The sequence below is a fragment of the Magallana gigas genome, chromosome 9 (assembly GCF_963853765.1).
Source record: "Magallana gigas chromosome 9, xbMagGiga1.1, whole genome shotgun sequence".
Lineage (NCBI taxonomy): Eukaryota > Metazoa > Mollusca > Bivalvia > Ostreida > Ostreidae > Magallana > Magallana gigas.
In genome coordinates this window covers 5,920,098-5,931,637 of record NC_088861.1, presented here as the reverse complement: position 1 = coordinate 5,931,637, position 11,540 = coordinate 5,920,098, and the positions used below count along the sequence as shown (strand labels likewise).

Below are 11,540 nucleotides of genomic sequence, written 5' to 3'. Positions count from 1 at the left end.
TACATGTATTTAGAGCAAAGTTGCATGTCTGCACCCACGTAAAGCTAAAATTCCTAACAAGATATACATGTATGTTAAATATTGCCAAAACAAAAGATAAAATGGTTTTGAGTTGGTCTTACATAATGAATGAGATATTTGCATTTAAAATCATATTTCAAATTCAAAAATTTGAAGTGTACCTTGGATCAGACTTCGTTTAATACAAAAAGTTAATAAATTAAATGGAACAATTAATGCTATTTTAGTATTGATGGAAAGAACTTTTCAGAACGGGGTGCCAAGAAACGGGTTGACTAATTGACATCAAGGCGGAAAGTGTAGGGCGAGTTAACCATTGGGCAGATACTTTGAATCTGACAACTTTGGCTTAAATTATGCAAATAAATATGCATAACCTAGCATGTTTTAATTCTATACATTTTCATACCACGACAGATTGGTAGTAAAACTTAGACATTATTTTGTAAACATTATTTCAGTAATGAACAGGTTCTACGTCAATATGGATAAATGATGTATGCATAAAACGGAGAAGTTTAATGGGGGTTCCCCGCCTCTTTATAATGTTTTTCAAAACATCCTTTTATCTGAAGTACTTATTTGGGACAGTAATATAATTTTTACTGAAATACACTGAATACTATTTTACTGGTTTGAAATGAACACAATAAAAAAGTTTATTTTTTTTCAGTTAGCTGCAACAAACAGAATTAAAGTCACATATATGTATATATTATCCATTTCAGTTTAGATTTTCCATCCCTACCCGCTCCTCTAAATATCCAACAATGCATTTCTTTATTTCAATTTTAAAGAATAAGTTAAGGAAAAAATTGGACAAAATATATACAAAAAAATGAACCAAAAAAATATGGTTTAACATATAAAGAATCATGTCATATTAATGTGAAAAATGTTAATTCCCGCGCTTGCGCGGGGTATCATCTAGTTCTATCTATATTCAAACAACTATATTTTGTTCGAGATTCAATAGTCATTAGTTAAATAAGTGAAGAGGTCTGCACTGATTATTGATATCCTTCGTGCGAGTGATTGCATAGAGACATTAATTTTAACCTAATTCTGAAATGTTATCATCGACGCTTTAAGTAAAAGTAAAGATATATCATTCAACATGTAAGTATTGAAAATGCAAAAATGCCAACTTGGAACTGGCGTAATTATTCAACGTAATTATTGAGATATATTGCTTAATCCAGGGTCCCTCTTCACCACACTATATGTACATGTACTAGACTTTTATAATTCGCTTGTCATTATTTTGAATTAAAACAGATGTTATCAGATGAAACCGTGACATTGATAGATAATCTTATACCATACATACTTGCAATTTGTTCCTTGATACCACGTATCTCTTGAGTCAAAGAGCCATTTAATTGCTGTATTGTTGATCTATCTTTTCCCGATTGACGTCTGAGCATTTCCAGCTCCATACTTTGATTTCGAAGTAATCTTGTTGTTGATATATTGTTTTGTTTTATATCATCTTGAGCTTTGCTTAATTGCTGTGTAAGGTTTCTATCACTCGCCTCGTTGTCGACTAGATTGTGTGTTAATTGGTTCATGCCACTCAAATACGTGGAAAACTCCTGAGCGGAGGGTAATTTAGATAGGTTGTTCTGTTCCGTTTCTAGAGAAAATACCCGATTTTGCAGCAACTGTATGGTTAATTGGTCTTTTTCTATTTGTTGTTTCAGATGTTCCATCTCTACTGTCTTCAGATGTTCTATGTCTGCTGTCTTTTCCTTCAGATTTTCAAGTTCAGCAGTCAGGTTTGAAAGCATTTGCATAATTCCCGTCATATCAACATTTTCTCCAAGGTGGTCGTGAATTGAATTATTTGAATGTATAGAATTCCCATGTAACAACCCTTCATTTTTTCCGATGTTCACCAAAAAGACCATAAGGACACAAAAAGGTATTTCTTGAAATCGCATTCTGAAACCGTTATGTAAAAGTCAACGTAGCATCTCAGAGCGTTTTATCTTCAGATCCGTTTAAATCTAATGATTTTTGATTTATATACTTGCAATGTCACGCTCAGATAACTAATTACATAAGATAACGGAAATTGTGTACATAATGCACTGAGATTCCATGAAAGAAGTCCCAAAAGTGTCAAACTAACACGCTAATGACCGGCTACATTCGAGTGTTGCATAGATAAATAAGAATTCTAGGCCTTTAAAAATGCTTCAAAGGACAGTGTTAATAAAAACCACTATGTCTTGTGGAAATCCTCTGTTTACGCATGACTTTGATTCTATGGCCGATATTTTTAAAGATACATTGTAACTTTTATTTTGATAAAAAAAAGATACACTTTTTTTAATTACTGTAAAACGTTCATGTAAAATAAAATGCTATTATCCATGATTAATTTTCGTATGAAGGGGCTATATCTCATGTAGTTTACTTGACGTATGACTATTACCTCAATCTTTCTATATAAACTATAAACAAAACAAGACATGATATATATTGCTTTTTGCCACCAGCGTGGCTTTAAATGTTATATACATGTAACATGGTAAAACAATACGTAACGTTGTATTATATAATACTACGTAATACTACAATTGCAATTTAATTGAATAAGACGCAATTAAGCATTGGATCTTTATTTGATGTAATCATAACCGATTTTTGAATAGCAATTAATAATCATATATAAGTATGAAATTTTTCAATTAGCTGTATGGAGAAACTGAAATCGAAAATTGGTTCTGTAACATCGTCAAACAAATTCCTTGTGGTCTGAAAATGCCATGTACTTGATAAAAGTTTTATAAACAAAGAAAATTAGATATTAATGTAATGAATTAGATCAAGTTTTTACCAATAAAGAGTGCATATAAACAAAGACAGGGCATAAACCATATGTTAACACAATAAAGAGTTGCTAGCAAGGTATCTTACTTTTAATTTAACACCTGAAAATATACTTTAGTTACCTATTAGAATAACCCATATAAAGCAATAAAAAATGAAAATAGAAATTTAAATGTTCAGTCCTAATCGTGAGGTTGCAGGGGATAGTTTTGAAGGAAAGACCCGGTGAGGTTGCAGGGGATAGTTTCGAAGGAAAGACCCGGTCAAAATTTTGAAATAAAGGGAGAACCTGGGGTTTGGCTGGTTATTTGAGGGGTATAAATTGGTAGAATATTTATTGCATTCATTTTGTGAGTAGAGGAGCTCATGTCAATTTCATTGATATATGACACTTTAATACTGGTAGCACTTTTCATCAGATATGGAATGAAAATGCGAAACTGTGGCCAAAATTTTCACTTTTAGTTTTGTGCTTGAAAAGTAGGGTGGGTTCAGAACACGAAATGTCACTCGAAAAGAAGGTGATTGACCCCCCATCAATTGGTGATTATTTGCATGGGTATACATTAAGCTACCAATCCTATGGTAGTTTATGGCAGTTGCTCGGGACTGGAGCGTGGTTCTGGACCCGTGAAAATGTGAAAAAAGGTCAATTTTTCAGAAAATTTTGAGACCGTCCCTGGCTATTCTTTATAGTGCTATATGTAAGTTGTACTTGTTTTATTCTGAAATGTTTAAAAATTCTCAAGAGTCGGGACCATGTGTCCCCTGCATGCAAACCAATTTTAGCAAATTTAAAAACCCACTGAAAAATTAAATCTCACATATGAGCACTATCTGCCTCACATTTCCTCGACCAAAAAAACTATCCCCTGCCACCTGAGTATGCCCCATTTTAATAAAAGTAGTCCGAGAATCGCCCTACGTCACAATATGGATTTTACAATTATATTGGTTCTACTTCAACATAACGTTTTAGATGCCCGGTGTTGATTTCGCTCTACGTCATGTAAAATATGAAATAATTAGAACTAGAACTGTAATGTATATACTAATGAGAAATAGAATGATTGATGTTGAGAAACCTGATTAAGTAAAAAGAAAGAAGGAAAACGACACTTCATCATAGGATAAAAATACACCGATTAACCAGGATCTCGGGTATGCATGCTTACACTACCAATTTGAAACTCACATACAAATGCATCAATTAATACATGAATTAATCAAAATCTTCTCTTTTTTTTTATTGTAATCAAAGGTTGAATATATTAATTGATGCAAAAAAAATTCATAAACTGTATGCTAAACAACTGCAAATTGATAGGAAACGTTTTCATTTTATGTCTGTTGAAAACATCTTAAAACTGACACAATGCATGCAAATATTCATTGAATGGGTAATTTTCTTTATTAAAGTAAATAATATGATATACATGATATTCATACTAGTAATCGTAATCAAATGAACTTTACTTAAAAAAGTTTAAATCCAGAAAATGTTGTTATTTGAACACTTTCACTGTAGTAACCGAAACCATCGTCTTTGACCCACACTCTGTCTCCGGTCTGTAGATGTAAGATGACCAGGTTGGTTCCGGTCTGGTGAATGGAAATGCTACTCCCTATACCGTAATGAGCCATGGCCCTCACTTTACCGGATCCATTCATAACTATGTCTAAATAGATAGATTTTTGTGATGCAGACTGAACAGAGACATAGAACACATATGTCCCCGCTGTGGGCGCTGTAAAGATACCAGTACTGGGGTTGTCGCCTGTTCCTTCTCTGTAGATTACATCCTCCTGCCCAGAAAGACTTACCTGGTGATATACCCGCTGAAAATGCACGATTGCTACTCTTATCTACAAAAAACAAATAACTAATCGTAAGCTTGCTGCGTAATGGGCCATGAAATGATTTAGACTAAGGACGTTGGATCCTGCAATCAAAAGTCTTAAAGTGTTTTTTTTTTCAAAGTATATTTTAAAAATCTACACAAATAGCTTAACCAAAATTCAAAACAAAATTTTTGGGTGTATATGCTTCATTTGGCGCTACGGTGTATATAATATTACCTTTCTGCACTGATAGTCGCTTTAATTTTCGCTATCGCTTTTCCCTCAATATTTTATAATCGGAATGAACCATGGCATCAAATACAAATCTATACTATTTAAAATAAATAATAATCTAATTGATACTTTGACCTTTTTGCACTGAAAAAGACCCTCGCTATTTTTATTCATTACCAATTCAACATGTAATAAGTTTATCTAAAAGTCTCAAACTTTTTCTCAAATTATGATAAACTTCAAAAAATCTTAAAATTTCAGAAAATAAAACAAAATGTATGGGTCTATTATGTAAAATTTGAGATATGGCATGAAATAATTGGACTTCAATTTCCTTGACTTTTATGAAATATAAGTTCAATTTGTCAGTATCTGTCGATAGAAATATTGAAAAATTGTAAAATTATGTTTTCGTAACAAAATGAAGATACCCTAATGCACATAATATCTGGAAATTTTGTTTGCACTGAAAAAAAGGAAGCTAAAGTGACGGTACTCTAAAACAACTGAGTTATGAAAAATGTAAACTTTGTAAATATCTATTCTTCCTTTACTATTTTATTTAAGATAGTTTAATTGGCATTATAAAATTTAAATTGATGAGTTTAATCAATATATGATGCATAATTTCTAGAATAGAGGTGGCCCAAAATGGCTACCCAAAAAAGATAAATGGTTCTCTTTAAATAAATGGTCTGCACTTTTAATAATAAGGTTCTTTTAAGGAATATTACAAACTATAAATGTGTACTCAACATAAGCCCGTGTATGAACGGATTAAAGAAAATGTATATTATTTAGTAAGCAAGAAATCATATTGACGCAAGCGTAGATTGGGCCACAAAAAATATAATTGTTGTATGACTCATTGTTTCTTTACATAAAAAAAAAACCACGAAGATGAAAATAACGAGTTGGTTGTACTTATTTTTATGGTACATTAAACAGATTTTCAGCAACACGTTTTGGAGTTAAATTTTTTTTACTATTAATGATATGAATCGAGTTCCTTACTGTGAGCATTTATAACGGTAATTGTATGATCATTGCTATAGTATGAAGTAATGGAGAATGCATTGATTTGTACATTATTCTTATACAAAGTTCAACTCATCATTATTCTCTTAGAGATTATGTATTTCAAACCATTTGATTTTTTGTTGCATTGTATTGAATTTAAACTTAATTTATTAGTTTGTAGGATTTCAAGGGACACACAATAAAATAGAAATGGATTATTGTTTAAAGGTACATGTAAGATCATGCTCACCCGGTAGAATCTGCACAACTTTAGAGGTAAAATATAAGCCGAGATTTTTTTTCCTTAATAGAATCATAAATCTTATCTTCACTTCAGTTTATAAATGGTTATTTAATTGCATGATATTCTCTAAAGAATTAAAAATAATTCAGAATAGCTCAAACTTTCAGGTCAATTAAAATTTTCAATTCTTTCAGATTTGTGCGTAAATAATTGATTTGAATGACATTACATGATTTTTTCTACCAAATTGTCTATGGTCATGATGGAAATCAAATTAATACACACATTAAGTCATTTTATTTACGCAGCAAATAGAAGTTCAAATATATCATTTAAACAAAATGTCATGTCATTCAGGTATTTAGTATGTCCCGTAAACCAATCCCGATACATTTTTTTTTTAAATGAAAAACTCTGAAAATTTCCGAATAGATTATAGTCTCACTAAAACGCGCCTGACACGACAGTCTATGACCTACTTTACATTTACGAGTAAAACAAAAAAATATGCAATATTTTTTAAAAGTCATAAAACATATTTCTACAAGAAAATGTACTTGTTTATTCATAACAATAAGCATAATATTAATTCCACAAAAAAAGTATCTTGCAGAAACGCATTTACAATATATAAATGTAAATCAAATTCAGACCGCCTTCTGGCGGCCCGTAATAAAATCTAGGGGCGTTCCGATATCAACGCCGCAACTATAATGTTATTTGGCATGCTACAAATTATGATTTTCTAAACAATTACACTTCTTCATGCAACATACATTGAATTTATCTATCGCAGTTTGTTTTATTAAAAACGATCATTGCATTCAATAATAGTTTTATTTCTGTCTGCATACATTTTTTAGTATTACACATGTTTATCAGAACGTTGCACAAAATGAACAGCTAATACATCATGTATATGAAGACTACTAACGATAACTACTAGGCAATACGAGATCGGTCATTGATGTACATGAATTCCAACTCAAATCAGGGTTGACATTTAATTAAACTTAAAAAGTGAAAGTGGTATACATAATGTACATATATATGCTTAAACGCATACGTGTCATTAATATTTAATATTAATGCCTTTTGTTTTAATTCCAAGAGTGAGATATTACATCTTTGTCAAGTTGCATGTATATATGAGCTTGTTTGTTTTGTCAGAATGATAGCAAAATACGCATTATGGTAAAAATTAGATCTGCTAGGATTTTGCTTAGAAATTAGACATCTTTCAAATTGTCTCAATGACAACACACACACACATACACACACACACACACACTCTCTATCTCTCTCTCTCTCTCTCTCTCTCTCTCTCTCTCTGAATAAGCGCACGGCTATTGAAGAAAATTCTTTTCACATTTTGCACGTGAATATAAAATTTCTTTGATAAAGAATTGTGACCTTTTGAAGAAGAACATCGTACTTAATTGCGCTTGTGACTAAATGTGAAAGTAAATAGAAAAAGAACTAGATCTCGTTACGAGTAACGAGTTGGTCTTCCGTCCGATTTTTTTTAATATGAAACGATGAAAGATCGATACTTTCTGCCAAATCTGAGATCCTGGTGAAACTAGGTTATTTGTCTCGAGACCGGTAACGGACGAACGAAAGTGATTAATGAAAATAAACGCTGGTATTGCGTGTACAATAGCCTAGTGTAGATTTGTTAAAAACATGAATTGTTTGAACCCTTCCGGCGAGTACCGGAAGTGACGGTTGACAAAATAAAATCCGTTCAACACATCTTCAATCAATTGCCTAATATTCATAAAAGTTTCGTGTCTCAATCACTTACAGTGACTAAAATCTCGGGGTATCAAATTTTGTAAAAAAAGGATAGGTACCAAATATATTTGATATGTCTCACCGGAAGTAGAATATGTTTGCTTATATAACATTGTAAAGTTTACATACTGATATATTCATTCCATGTAAAATGAATAAAAAAGGGGAAAATATTTTTTGGGTGCTTCCGGTGACAACAAGAAGCCACGACGAATCAAACAAAATAACTTAAACACAAATACATACATAGGGCTATCATCTCACAAAGTTTGGTTGTTCCAGTCGTCACCGTTTTTTTTATCTCGTGGAGTCAATGTTTTGGCTAGGAACAGGAAACGGACAAACAGAAGTGTTCAGTGAAAATAAAAGGTAGTGTTTCTTAAACACTGGATAACTGTACTTTATTCTTTATCAATTTTACTAAAATTGCCAAACAAAAACAATTAAAAATTTCGAACAACTTGATCTGTTTAAACCCTTTCAGTGAGAACCGGAGGTGACGATTGACAAAATGAAAGCAGTTAAACGCATTTTCTATCAAAAGTGTACATCAATGTTGACTTAGTGCCTTAATCACCTGCACTTTCTGAGATCTCGTGGGGAAACATTTGTTCAAAAAAGGCTATCTGAGATATTTGGGATATCCCACCGGAAGAGGAATGTTTTTGTTTAAATTAACATCAGATATATGACATATATAATGATTTTTACTCTCAATTCTATGTGAAAAAAGATTAAATGCCTAAAAAAGATAATTTTTCAAGTGATATTGGTGACGACCAGTAGTTATGACGAACAAAACAAAATAGTTAAAAGACATCTACAACTATAGGTCTATAATCCTACAAAGCCTGAATGCTCAAGTACTTGTCATATTTGAGATCTCGATGTCACAAACTTTTTGTCACGGGACGGGAAAAGAACGACAGAAAATTTTTTTTGAAAAAAATGAAGAAAAAAAACACTTCGAGATGTTGCCATTTTCTATTATTATGCACATTTCAAGAAATTCTATCAAGCCATCTCTGAGAAATCTTGAAGACAAAATAGGGGGAAATTTTTTTTGAGTGCCCAGGCGAGCTCTACTGGCGTATAACAACATAAAAGTGCACATCCTCAAACTATGGTCTACCTGTCCTGAAAATTTTGTATTTATATCTCTAATGCTTTCAGAGATCAGCTCTGTACCTAATAGGTCGTAAAAAAATAAATAGAAAATCGGCCGTAACTCGGTACCGGAAGTGACGATTTCAAAAACTCCAAAAATCTCTAAAATTATGACCTGTGGAAATTATCTGTGAAAAAATGGTCGAAATCGGCCGTATAGTTTCTGAGAAATCGCGTGCACAAAATTTGTTGAAAAAATACAAACAAGAAACAGTATGAAAACAATGTCTTCCGTTGGAAACGAAAGACCTTAATTAAAACAGTATGCCCATACTGCATTTAAAGGATTTTCTATTCATTCATATATTTTGATACGGTAAAATATTTCAACATATTTTTATGATAAAAAGTCGAGGAAATTTTTTCTGTATAATTGTTGTGACTGTTTTGTATGAATTCCTACTTATTGATCATGACATACTCATTGATCGTCAATCCCAAACGCAAAAGATACAACATATCGTCTTAAAATGTAAACATTATAAGGTATCATTGTAGTAAATTTTAACATAAATGAAAAAAAATGGCTTTTCTGTATTATTCATTTTCGCTAGGCAAGGTTTTGTGATCCGCAGAGCTTCTCCCAAACCCTTGACATACCGTGCTATCAAAATTCGGGATTTTTGTCGTAATGTGATAATCGATCCTATTTTTAAATCAGCCAAATGATGAAAGATGCCGTACTATATGCGTTCCTGGTAAAGAAATTGCAGCCTCTGTAGAAAACAATATTGACAGGTTGGAAGAACGTTTAATACAGAGTGAATTCAATAAATAGAAATAATGTGAAATGTAACATATATATCAGATTCGTTCGGAAAGTGAAAGACTGGGAGCGGTAAACAGTTGGTAAATCCTCAATCTACGAGTGAACGTCTCTGTTGATAAACACTCTTGTGTACTTGTTATTGCACCATTGAATGCATTTTAAAGGTTCAAACAGAAAGACTAGAAAAATAAGGGTTTGGAGTTATTCGTGTAAAAGACACTAAGTCTTGTGAATAAACAGTAAAAAAAAATTGTTGATTAAATCAATGTGTGCTTTGCATGTTTTTGATTGGTTGAACGGTTTCAGTAACCCAATCAAAATCCAGGGAAAATCACTTTCGACTTTTGATGGCACGATATGCCAAGGGTTTGTGAAAAGCGGTGCGGATCAGAAAACCTTGGCTAGCGATGATGTGTATTATCTCACGTGCTGATCATTAAAAGTTGAAAATTTTAAGATATCAAAATATTTTTTATCGGAAAGGTTGCATTAAATTTGATACATATATGAAAATATTTTTATTAAAGTGCAAACGATGTTACGCCGTATTTTACAATACTCGCATAAGTATTGATTATTCCACTACTTTCTATACCTAACGTTTCAAATTCAGTTTTATGATATATAAACATACTTGCGATCTGGCCCTGGACATCACGTATCGCATTGATTAACGATCCGTTGAGCTGCTGTATTGTTGATCTGTCTTCAAGTTTAAGGTCATTCAGAGATGCGACAGCATTGTTTAACTGCTGTGTTAAGTTTCTAATAATCGCTTCGTTTGCGACTGAATTTTGTGTCAAATGATTCATACTACTCAGATAAGTGAAAAATTCCTGGGAAGAGGGAAGTTTAGATAGTTCATTTAGTCTCGCTTCTAGAATAAACACTCTGTTCTGTAACATTTGTATTGTGGATCGGCCATTTTCAGACTGTTGGTTCAGATTTTCTATATTTGCAGTTTGTTGTTTCAAGTGTTTTATCTCTGCAGTCTGGTTTGAAAGCATTTGCATCATGATCTGCCTCGTTTGCATCATGTCAGCAGGGTCGACGTTGTGTTCAGGGAAACCGTGAATGGCATCAGTCAAGTTTACAGCGTTTCTTTGTACCAACATCACATTTGTAACAATAACCAGAATTGGCAATACGATACAATAAAGGGAATATCTTAGGTACATTTTAAAATAAAGATAAAAAACATACGGTTTCGAAAATTTACTTTTTTACTATCCTCGTATAAAACAATGATTTTAGGTTTATATACTTGTTTGACTATATCATGATACGTATAACCAGGTAACGTATTAAGTACACTAAATGATAAATTACTTAATAATGAATTACAATGCTTCCAAAGGGATAAACCCACACGATTACAAGAAGACACTTTCCGTTTGTTGCTTAGAAAACCAAAAATTTGTTTTTATAAATATTCATATATAGGAGGATAGATTAACATAACCTGAATAAAACCAATCCTTTATTTACTTTAGTTTCAATTTGGTAACAGGAGTACTTACTACATAGACAGTATTTATCACATTTCGTTATAAATTACGTTCTTTAAATGCTTAAGATAAATATATTCGTATGCAACGACCTTGTCAA

The 11,540-nt window shown here is 32.1% G+C and overlaps 1 long non-coding RNA gene across 1 annotated transcript; it reads right to left on the bottom strand.

Annotated features, from left to right (window-relative positions):
• Positions 1-4,251: 4,251 nt before the first annotated feature.
• On the bottom strand, positions 4,252-11,540 carry LOC117691910 (uncharacterized). Its single transcript, XR_010709443.1, has 2 exons — positions 10,567-11,540; positions 4,252-4,725 (listed from the first exon to the last, which is right to left on the bottom strand). It is a non-coding gene; the product is annotated as an uncharacterized lncRNA (long non-coding RNA).